Genomic DNA, 12,300 nt, shown 5'->3' with positions numbered 1-12,300 from the left:
CGCTTAACACTAACTATACCGTAAAAGGTTTTTATAGAGCAATAATATTAAATAGTTAGCGGGGCTAGCATTTAATCGCTCCCAATTTTGAACTGACAGGCTGAAAGGAAAGCAGCTGTAAACAATATTCTCTTTCAGTTCTTGGGCCACTTTAATCTTCTCGCGCACCCATGGTCCTAAACTGCGAAGAGCGGCATTTATTTATTTTTGTGGCAATTGGACACAGACTATTGAACTTGGGTTCCACAGTCCGGTACTTTCCCATTAGGCTATACCGAGCCCCAAATGTCAAAATTACATACTTTGTAAAGAGTAATAATGCTGCTCGACTTTTACTTAAGGTTTTACACACACACAAAAGATAAAACCAACCAACTTTTAGGACTTCAGACTTCAATAAGTAAAGGAAGGAAGTGATGTTCATTGATACAAGATTTTCTATCGAACAGGAAGGCAGATATCTTTGAGGACCATATATATTCTAATGGAAAACAGCAATGGGGTGACGGCTTTTAGGCTAATGAATAACAGTAACAGGATGTTTTTAGCAGAAACTATTCTATCAAACATGAAACCAGCTAGCTTTTTGAGACTCCAGACTTTAATAGTGAGTGGCGAGTTAAAATAAAAGTGGACAGTATTTTACTAATAGGAATTATTCCATTATATATGAAATCACATAGCTCTTAGAAATTATGTTTTATGGTGAGTAAACATAGTAGTGAATGACACTCGCTGGTAGACTTTCCCAGCGAAGGGAAAACGAAGTAGCTCTTTGTACTCTACACTAATTTTTATGAAATAGAAATAATGCTTTTCAACAGCTTGCTTGTTGCAAGTTTTCTACGCAAGGGAGGGTTAGCTAGTTTTTAGGAATTCGTACTTCATGGTGAGTAAAATTAATAGTGGACAAGCAGCTTCCTTGTGAAATATTTTCCATCAAAGAGAAAAAAAAAATTAGTTTCTAGAGTTTCATTATAGTGAATAAAAGTAATACGAACAGAAACTTGCTAGTGAAAGTTTTACAAGAGAGGGAAAACCATCAAGATTTTAGGACTCGATATTTTATATTTAGTAAAAATTAATAGTGGGAAGTAGCTGAATTGTAAAACGTTTTCCATCAAAGAGAAAACCAGTTATATTGTAGGGATCCAATAAATAACTGTTTAAATAAATATTCTATTTATTTGAAATCTGCTGTGGTCTACTTCCAACTTTTCAGTTGTAGATTACAAGTAAAAATCACAGCTGGCACGAGGTTCATCACGGAGTTTTGTTGTTCTCTTGAATTCTTCCGAATCTTTAAAGGTAGTGTAAGAACAGAATGATAATTTTCAGCGTGTTGTAAATTTCTTACGAGTAACTTGTTCGGCAAGTCTTATGTCGCTTCTTCAGAGACTAAATATGGAATAGTTCGTTCTTGTGAAGTGAAAAGCTTCATAAGCTGTAACAAGAAAAAAAAAACACACCTCATCCCAGCCTTCAAAGTCATGTTATCTTGGGTATGATATAATGAATTTGAATAGAGAAGAATTGGATAGAAATAAATCTGCGACTTAGTAAATAAGTTACACTGCAGAATGACGTAAGCTTAAACTATTACTAGCTCCACGTGCAAGCTTTTCTTCCTTCTCTTTCGAAAATCTCAAATAATACGATGAATGTATGCCAGCTAAGGTCAGTTAAGAGATACACACGTGAGTAACACGTGACCTGGAAATTGTCATCCAAACGCATGGGAATGCTGCAATCAAGAGCCTGTCTACTCCAATAAAACGTAAATAGGAGTGTGAATTTCCTGCGTTGATGCATCTTAAGGCTATTTCATCATGAATGTTGCTTCTTACTTCGAATTTTACGTTGTTGGTTTAACAAGAATTAAGAACAGGTGATGCAAAATGTGAACGTAATATTGTCTGCTTCTGCTATCTTTATGGGACATAATATGTTCTATATTCCATGTGTTTTTTACAGTAAACGTCTACTCTATCGACATTAACTGAAACCGTAACCAAACATTGCTTTCTTAAGGCGTTTATAATTGTCTTCTGAAATCGTTATTATTTTGATTTGTTTGTTTGTTTAGAATTAAGCACAAAGCTACTCAATGGGCTATCTGTGCTCTGCCCACCACGGGTATCGAAACCCGGTTTTTAGTGTGTAAGTCCGCAGACATACCACTGTGCCACTGGGGGGCGGTTTGTTTGGAATTTCGTGCAAAGCTACACGAGGGCTATCTGCGATAGAGGGAAAGCAGCTAGTAATCACCACCCACCGCCAACTCTTGGGCTACTCTTTTACCAACGAATAGTGGGGTTGACCGTTACATTATAATGCCCCCACGGTTGAAAGTGCGAGCATGTTTGGTGCGACGGGGATGCGAACCCACGACCCTCAGATTACGAGTTGCACGCCTTAACCCACCTGGCCATGCCGGGCCATTAACACAAGCTATTCACTGGTTGGCTTAACTTTCAAACAGTATTTAAACAGAAATTCTAAATTTAATACACCCTAACTTACTTGCAGATTTATTTGCTGATTAGTCAATAGCACAAAATACCTTCTGACAACATTTTTATTAAGACCAACCTGTGCTCAGTTCTTGTCATACAAAGTGTTATTACTATTATTTGTTACAATATTTTCTACATTGACGAATCTGGGTAAGTCAAGAGTTGTATTAAAAAAAATTAGTATGATTACTTCACGTGAAAAGTATTTGATTGTGAAAAACATGGAATTAAAGCAACAAAGATTATTATATTGTCTCTTTATTTGAATTGAATCCGTAATTCTGTACTAATATCCTTAAATTTGTTGTGGAATAAATAATTATCGAGGCATACCTTTTGTGTTAATTTGTATAATTCGCAATTACTCACTTATTGTATGCTTATACAAATGTAATTGCAGTTATTGATCCTACGGATGTTTGTAAAGATGTTTATCCATATTGTCGGTGCATATACGAAAATAATAAGTTAATCAACTTGTTACGAACATATTATAAATCTGACATCCTTGAACCTGCTCTATTTTGTCAGTTATCCTGAGTATCCGAAAAGCTGCAATCACCATAGTTGCCCAGTAGGAGATACGAGTTTTCAATACCAAATAAACCTTATAATAATCTTGTGTGGAGTATTTTCAATATTCATATCTCTTAAAACGTTTCTTCTCCTACTTCAGGAATTAAAGGTGAGATTTTATTTCAAACCGCCTAATGTAGGATATTTACTGACAATTCTTTAGCCCATTATAAAAAACTTTGATTTAAACACGATTACATGATTTTTTATTGGTGTTTATTGCATAAATTAAATGTCAGGGTTACCTGTTTAAAGTTTATTTTTTTGTAGTGATTAAGTTAATTTATGTTTGTCAAGCATTTTTTTTGCCTAGAAGTATACAGTAATGCAAGTGAAATATATGGGTGTGTTGGACAAAGAATGTGTCTTGTTCGTGGCGGTAAATTTGGCAATAAATGAACAGTACACACTTCGCTTATTTTAAAATAGTGTATGTTTAAAACAAGTTATACGCACAAAAAGAATTTACACTACATGTACGTATATCATAGTTGCATTTCAAATAGTATACAATAGAGTTCTCTTTTTGTTGTCAATAAACTGCTTTAGAATCTAGTTGAAAAACTGTACTATCTTTATTTTTAATTTGATCAATAACAGTGTATAACTCTCTTATTTCTTTTACCTTTGTTGTTTCTTTTATCATAACAGTATCCTCACTTTTGATACACGTCTGCTGTTTTTGTGAAAGGCAGGTTCAGTGGTCTTAGAAAACGCTTTGACAAGACAAGTTATTCTCTTAAAATGTCAGAAAATTGCTAATTTCCCTTTAACATGTTAACCGTTAGGCTATTCGTTCCTACGACGTTTAACTTTACGTTACCTAACCTTTGTTTGACCGAAACTATCTTTCAGTTAATTAAATTCGATTTTCGCTCTCTTCCAGCCAGCTCGCACAGTAGTCGCATTTTTATATATTTTATTGAGGCGTTAACATCTAGATCAGCGACTTACAAACACAACTTCCAACGATCGTCTGCTTTTAACTCTTATTATAAAAAAAAAAAGTAATGAAATATAATCTCACAAAATAAGTCAGTCAATACTGCTTACACTATCTTTTATATATGAAAATATTGCAACAAACCAACAGCACAGAACAATACAGGAATTATTATTTTATGATAAAAACAATAAAGACACGAAAGATCGATTTTTTGTCTAAATAGGAGATTTAACGTCACTCATATCTTTAAGGTGTAATTTAGAACGTTCTTTATAGCAGTCGAGACATTATAATCAGGCCTAGCATGGCCAAATGATTACTGCGCTCGTCTCGTAAAATGATGACGTAGCGGGTTTGAATCCCCGTCACACCAAACATTGTTTCCCTTTCAGCCACAGGTGCGTTATAATGTGACAGTCAATTCCATTATTCTTTGGTAAAGAAGTTGAACAGTGAGTGGTGATGACTAGTTTCCTTCCCTCTAGTCTTGCACTGCTAAATTAAGGACGGATAGCGCAGATGACCCTTGTGTAACTTTTGGCAAAACTCAAAAACAAATATTATAATTAATCTTTGTTGGCAAACGCTTATTTATATTTGTGTGGTATATTAATTGTTCTTCTATAGTACTTAATATTATTTAATTTCGGTAGTGCATAAAAGAAACATTTTATTAATGATATTAAATTACATGAGGGGATTCTGTGTGAAACCACCAAACCATGGCAGAGCCCACAGTCACCTGATTTCGAACCATCCATATAAACGGGAATGAAAGGATGGTTCGAAAGATGTTCGCAAATATAAGAAGGTACTTCCAATTGTGAGTATCTGCCTTCTTTAAATAGGCTGACCAGTGGATACAGCAGTTTTGTCCAAGAACAGACCTAGTTTAGTGAACTGCACCTGGATACGAAGGCCAAAAGGAACAATGGCAAACCATCTATTCTGAAAAAGCATGAGCCACTGAAGAAAGAAAACACAACCCAAGGTAGGATGCTGTGGTAGAGATCCAAGTTTTGAAGCATACAGTAAAGACTTTTGCAAACATTAGAGATGTAGAGGAGTTTCATGAGACTCAGTGTACAAACCCTGGACTGGAGAAGTGCGAAAGGCCGTTGTGAAGAGCTGAAGCCCCTGATGGTGAACTTCAAGGAAGAGGTTCTGGCAGAGCTCTAGGCCACAGTGACTCGTAGTTCAGTTTTGATGAATGAAGACACAATAGATTTCTAGCATAAAACATCAGCTTGTTCCCAAGGAGGTGGAAGAGAGGACAAGGAGGATGCTCAGTGCCTTTGTACACTTGACACATAGCTATTTGATGCGTGGAGTAAAGGTCAGCTTACAGTCAGTGATAAGCCCCAGGAACCTTGTTTCAGGGACCACAGGAAGCACAACTTCTCCAAGACAGAGTTCAGGATGGGAGTGAATACCATATTGGTAGCAGGAATGCATACAAACGCTTTTGGAGCGATAAAAGGTAAAACTCTTTGCTGTGGTCCACTTCAATAAATGACTGAGGGCAATCTGTAGCTACCATTCAATGAACCTCATAATCAAAGACTGTCACGAGAAGTAGAAGTCACTGAGATAAAGACTACTTGCAACTGTAGGGAGGAATTGTCTGCTTATGGCATTAATCTTTATAATGAAATGTGCGGCACTCAAGACGCAGCTCTAAGGGACTCCAAGTTCCTGTGGGAAAGAATGGGAAATTGTTGAGCCCACACGAACTTTGAATCACCAGTCCATTGAAAATGTTTAATAATGGCCACGCAAACCATTTGATTGGAAGTATCGCAAGATGGCAAACCTCCAAGTAGTGTCATAAGTTTTCTCTACGTAAAAATACAGAAACAATATGTTGTTCCTTGAGAATGATTTCCCGATTAACGTTTCAAGTTAAATCATGTGGTCCACGATGGAGCACTGTCATTGGAGCCCAAACTGTATAGGCAAGAGGAGATTATTTAATTCAAGGAACCAAAAATGAGCAATAAAAATCCTCTGTAATATCTTACAGAGACCGCTCGTCAAAGCATTTGAATGGTTGTTTCAAAGAATCTTGGAATCCTTCCCAGGCTTGAGAAAGTGAGAGGCAATAACATTTTGCCAAGCATCAGGAAAAACATTCTCCTGCCAGACTCAGTTAAAAACAACCAGAAGAATAGCAAGACAGGCAGGAGAGAGATGACATAGCATTTTATAATGAATATCATCAGGTCCAACTTGTGTACTACAAGATCAATGAAGAGCAATCGTAAGTTCCACCAGCATAAAGGGCGATTATGGTCATAGAGACGATCAGCTCAAAAGAAAAGAGATGATTGCTCTGCTAGTATATTGATGACTAAGAAGTTGAGGGATAAAGCAGAAGTGCTAGATGCACGAGAAGACTTTCACCTAGGGTATCTGCAATTTTCTGGCCATCAGAGAGCAAGATTCAAAGGGGCATAAGTATACTATCCACTGATCTTTCAGATCTGAAACAACAAGGAGTTCAAGAACATTGATATGAAGAGGCCAATAACTTTTGCAACACAGTCTTGAAGAAAATACATCAATGAAGACATGCAAATTTGGCCGTATAGGAGGAAGTGGGATGTTTTCCGAGACATGAACTTTGCCCACCCGCAATAAGGCTTGTTCATAACTATAGAAGGGGGATGGGAGAATCTAACATTCTGAACATGGTTTCATTTCTCGTGAAGAACCCATTGAAGGGACCACATGTGAGCTTCATACAAGGTGTGTCAGAGGATTTAATGAAGACATCATCCCCTAATGCAATTTGATTAAGCAGCTTCGAGAAACAGCTAATGAGTATGGTTAGCCAACTCCTGTTTGGAATGAGTGCAAAAACACTAGCTGCCCAGAAACAAGTGAAAACACAATTCCAAAGAATAAGATACAGAGAGAGGGCTTCTAACATGCAATGGTGCTAGAGCCAACCCCAAGGGTAGAGCATAAAACTGTATGTTACCCGACGATAGAAAACTAAAGATATGGATGATAATACTCTGATACAGGATTGTAAAAAATATGCTTTGGAGATGCCCAGCTTAGTCATCCAAAGCTGAAGAGAGAGATCTCACTAAAATGTAAGTTCGGATTCCATGATGAAGCATGAACATGTTTATTGACACTGGACAAGTTCATGACACTCCTTGCTTGGTCATTTTTGGGACCACAAACTAGCGGGGGGAAACGCCTCAAAAACATGGCGAGAAAGATTCGATAACCTCTGGTGTAAAAAGGTCATTGTACCACCTCTGAAAGATGCTGGCACAGAATGGGATCCTGAGGAGGATAAAAGGAAACAGGTACAATTAATAAGGAATGAGGAGTAAGAAATGGATAATGAAACCTTCTGATAATACCTTGACAAACTTCTACTAGACCTAAACGCATCAGGTAGGCATAAGAACTGTTTTTGATGAACCATGTGACTTCAGGAAAACCATGAGTAGTGGCACCAGGGGAAGAAGGAACAGATCAAGGCTAGGAAGGGGATGGTTGGAAGACAGGAATCGGTGCCATGCTCGGCTCTGACTCAGACTAATGGGTTACCAGGTGAAAAACGGTGGATTACATTATGTAACAAATTTTTTCTTTTTTTTTCTTCCTGGGCAGAAAGTATTATTTTCCACTTGCTTATGCCTAAAATAAATGGAAAAGACATATTTTTCTCTTCAAACTTTGCTTTTGTGACCTTAGTTCCCTGTACCCACTCCGCCAGATACGTGAAAGTGATTTACATTACAGTCGCAAATCTCGAAAAAACTTCTCACTTTTAAATATTTTTGTTCATTTTTGTATAACTTTAGTATAAATACATGTAAATCTCGATTCATATGTTGTTTTATTTAGAGCTTATGCAAACGAAAATGTGCAAATTTGCCCGTTTTTACATAGAAAATAAGTTAATTTCTAAATTTCATTATCCCTGTCACAAAAGCAAAGTTTGAAGGGAATAATGGCCATTTCTTGTACTTTTACAACATAAGCAATTAAGAAATAGCACATACTATCAGCAAACAAAATTTGTGTTGCATAGTGTTATTGCCAATGTGGAAATAAGGAGTGAGAGGACTTTCCCAGAAAACTCCTTCATGTTCCTGTGAAAAATCTCAGACAAGAGATGGACCGAGGAGAGGTACTGCAACAGAGTCATCACAGTATGACAAATAGTGAATACCTGATAGATGAATGGGAGATTCGTGATCTGCCACTCCCACACCCGACCAGGCAGAAGTGAACCCAACAATTTTTTTGGTCCAGACACGAACAATCTATCCAATGTTAAGAGAGAGAGAGAAGGAAATGATCCATAGCACGAAGGGACGAGCCATACTGATGCTACCACCCAACTAAGAGGTAAAGTGCTCAACACAAACCCAAATATCAAGGGATGGGGGAAAAGTAAATGAGGTAGGGAGGCAGAACTATGTGAAAGGGAAAGACTGGGACGATAAGAAGTAGAATGAAGAAACAAAACATCTGGTGAGAAATAAAGTCGAAAAACAAAACAAATGAAAGTTGATCAGAATCCTCGGGAATTGTGTGAGAAGGCATGGCAAACTCGGTTGGGGTGAGGAGAAATGATCAAAATCCCTTTCAGACAAATGTTGCCCCATATAATGCTCAATCTTCCTGTGAATGAATGCAAATAAATATCTTGCTTGGTCGCTTGCACCTATGGCTTGAAGTATGGCATCACATAAATGAGAAAGATCCGAAGTAGTACGTAACATTAACTTCGGAATTCGGGCTTGAGATCGAACAAACAAGTGAAATATTAAAACACGAGTAAATAAATTCTTTCAAACTCAAAGCGGAAATTTCTTGAAATAAATAGTAAGTTTCAGTAACGTAAACCACTCTAAGCAGAACGTGAAAAAAAAGAAAAAAAAATGATATTTCGACAGTGGCACATAAGAGGGAGATACATGCATGCGTAACGTGACGGTTGTGTGTTCCTATTGGTGGAAAGATGACGCATGATGATTTGCGTGTGAGATTTCTTGAAATCTTTGATTTCAATCAGGCCCGACAAGAGGGGGGTCAGGGGGCCAGTGCCCCTGGGTCCGGGTGTCTAGAGGTCCAGGAGGACAGCCTATATATAATGCTTTGCCAGCTGTTTGTGGAAGGGGGCCTTAATGCTTGCTGTCCTGGGGCCCGTAATGGCTATCGACGGCCCTGATTCCAATAGGTGGGTGCAAAAGGTTTGTGGAATACGTTATAAAAAAATCGTGTATGGAGGGCAGAACAAAATGGGAAAAGCTAATTTTGTGAGAGGAGGAAAGTACCTTATTACAAGATTAAAATAACTCTGAGACTTACGGGTAGTGTTTTACAGTAGTTTAACAATGTGTAAAAAATTGTTTATGGAAGATAACAACTTTTATTTAAACATGAGTATTTTTTTTATAGGAAGGCCAAATTGAGAAACATGTTGTGTCCACTAAGAGGGATCGAACTTCTGATGACACAAATTCAAAAACTTTCATCCATTTCGTCAGGAGTCGTTTAATTAGAAATACCGTAAGAAATATCCAGTCTGTTTTCTTTTGATATTAGTATTGTTACACAAGCATTAATATTTACTTTATCTTTTACACCTGTGCAATACAAATGACATATTTTATAATGAATTATATTTCAAGTTAAACTGTATAACCTCTAGGTGGTTCATAACTTTAATGGTACAATTTAGAGCATTCTATACGGGATTTTGTTTATTTTTCACAGTCTTGTGATTACATAATTCAAAAGCTGCTCTTTGTTTACATCACTGGTGTCTGAGCATTGAATATTCAATTACTTTCTAAATATACGTATATCATTTAGTTAGAATTATTACTTCATAGTTGTAATATTAATGATTACATTTCTTTACCAGTGTGCAAAACTTGTTGAAAAAGAGGGAGTAGTAAATAATTGCTCATCTTTTGGACTTCAAACAAAAGATATCAGAAACAGTAACAATCCCTTGATCAAGTCAAATATGACATATGAAAAATTTCTGCAAAAGTTTAAAACTCTAGTTTCTATGGAAGTCCCTTATAAGAAATATACCAATTTAAAAAAAAAATGGTCATGGGTAAGCTTAAAAAAATAATATATACCTCATCAGCTTTTATTCGTATAAACTTAAAGAAAAGTATGGTAATTGAATAGGGTAATTACACTTATTAATATTTGAATTCAGGTTTGACGTTTTGTATTGGAGTTGGACCGAAGTCTGCGTCCAAAGTATGAATGCTTAAAACTTTGTCATTCCACTCGTAATCCCAGGGTCGCAGGTTCGAATCCCCGTCGCACCAAACATGCCCGTCCTTTCAGCCATGGGGACATTATAATGTAACGTTCAATCCCATTATTCGTTGGTAAAAGAGTAGCTCAACAGTTGGTAGTGGGTGGTGATGACTAGCTACCTTCCCTCTAGTCTTACACTACTAAATTAGAGACGGCTGGCGCAAAAAACAAATTGCAATATCATTCTTTACCAACCTTCCACAAAGTTTTAAGTTTGTTTGTTTTGAATTTCTCGCAAAGGTACTCCAGGGCTATCTGCGCTAGCCGTTCCTAATTTAGCAGTGTAAGACTAGAGGGAAAGCAGCTAGTCATCACCACCCACCACCAACTCTTGGGCTCCTCTTTTACCAACAAATAGTAAGATTGACCGCCACATTATAACGTCCTTGCTGCTGAAAGGGCGAGTATGTTCGGTGCGACGGAGATTCGAACCCGCGACTATCAAATTACGAGTCGAACGCCTGAATCCGCCTGGCCATGCCGGGCCAATATTGCAATTTAAAGTTAAATTTGTACTCAGTAATAAAATATTCGAAATAAAAACTATTTTTAAAATATAGTACTAATTTATAATTAATTAGTAGGTATAATGTTACCTTAACTATATCACTTCGTTTATCAGTTACTTATTTTTTAAACCAAAATGTGACATTTTTTTAAAATTCGTGTTGTAGGTTCATTAATTTTTGAAAAACTTTTCAGTTGAATGAATACATGACATTAAGCTGATTATTTTATGAATTTCACATAATGAATTCTTTCTATCTTCTTCAAATTCTTTTATACAACAGGGCACAAAGTTTTGTATTATTATTCTGCTAAAATTCAAAGGAGGAGTTTATTATATGTCATTATACATGTTACTAAAGTATGGCACCTTCTTCATAATGCTAGAATATGGGTTTCAATACTCATGATGAGCAAAGCAAAGAATACCCATTGTATTGCTTTGTGTTTAAATTCAAACAAACAAAACATAAGTGTTGCAATAATTAACGTACTTGGTTGTGATTTTTGTGTCACCATAAAACAAAATTGCGACATACCATTTTGAGACATGAATTCACAGGTTACTATTTTTATCATGGAGGCTAATCAGCCCTCCTTTGTTCCACTTCTGTTATCTAGTATCTATCAAAGATCAGAGGGGTCATTCTTAGTTAAGGCTGTCTATGATCTCATTCATTGTGAAATGAAAATGTATATTTGGCTTAGGGGGTCCTGAAGCTAAAAAGAATTTGTATTTTCTTTTTTTCCAGTGCCTGTGTTTACTAGGTCAGCTTCTCATGAGACCATCTAAGACTCTGACACCCAAGGAATGGGATAAATCTTTCTCACTATTTCTTTGGACAGATGTTTCTGATCTCTATGACCAATCAGACACAGATAATTTATGTTCTGTCAAAGCCCTGAGGCATTATGTGGCTCACATTAATTCCTTTTGGGATGATGGAACTAGAATCTTTATTCATTGATATTCTTCAGTTTCTTGAGATTTGTTCCCAATTATTTTGATAAGTCAGCTTTGCAAATTGTTCTGTATTGCTTATTCTGGACTTTCTTTCAAGGCAAGGAAACCTCTGAGAGTCGCATCTCATCAGATTTGTAAGATTTCTATGTCTTAAGCTGCCCATTTGTATTGCCCACCGGAGGACATAGTATGGACTATTATTTTTTAATTGTAATGATTTTTTGTAATGTTCTTATTGTTGTAAATAAATTCAAAATTGGTATCATACTTCATGGCCTAGGATCCATATGGTGTTTTCCCTATTATGGATAAAGATCGTTAAGGAAACCTCAAACTATATAAATCGTAACAAAGATTCAATCATACCATAAAAATCGAATGAGATAATTTTTAAAAAATCAATGAAAATGTATTATAATTCACTAAACTAATACAATGGTACCTCGGTTCTCGAACTTAATCTGTTCCAAAAG

At 36.4% G+C, this 12,300-nt stretch overlaps 1 long non-coding RNA gene across 1 annotated transcript; it reads left to right on the top strand.

Annotated features, from left to right (window-relative positions):
• The first annotated feature begins 2,934 nt into the window (after positions 1-2,934).
• LOC143235640 (uncharacterized) lies at positions 2,935-12,016 on the top strand. The gene is made up of 3 exons (XR_013019344.1): positions 2,935-3,201; positions 9,472-9,582; positions 11,616-12,016. It is a non-coding gene; the product is annotated as an uncharacterized LOC143235640 (long non-coding RNA).
• Positions 12,017-12,300: the final 284 nt, after the last annotated feature.

This window comes from Tachypleus tridentatus, chromosome 2 (assembly GCF_004210375.1).
Source record: "Tachypleus tridentatus isolate NWPU-2018 chromosome 2, ASM421037v1, whole genome shotgun sequence".
Taxonomy (NCBI): domain Eukaryota; kingdom Metazoa; phylum Arthropoda; class Merostomata; order Xiphosura; family Limulidae; genus Tachypleus; species Tachypleus tridentatus.
This window is presented reverse-complemented; position numbering and strand designations above follow the sequence as displayed.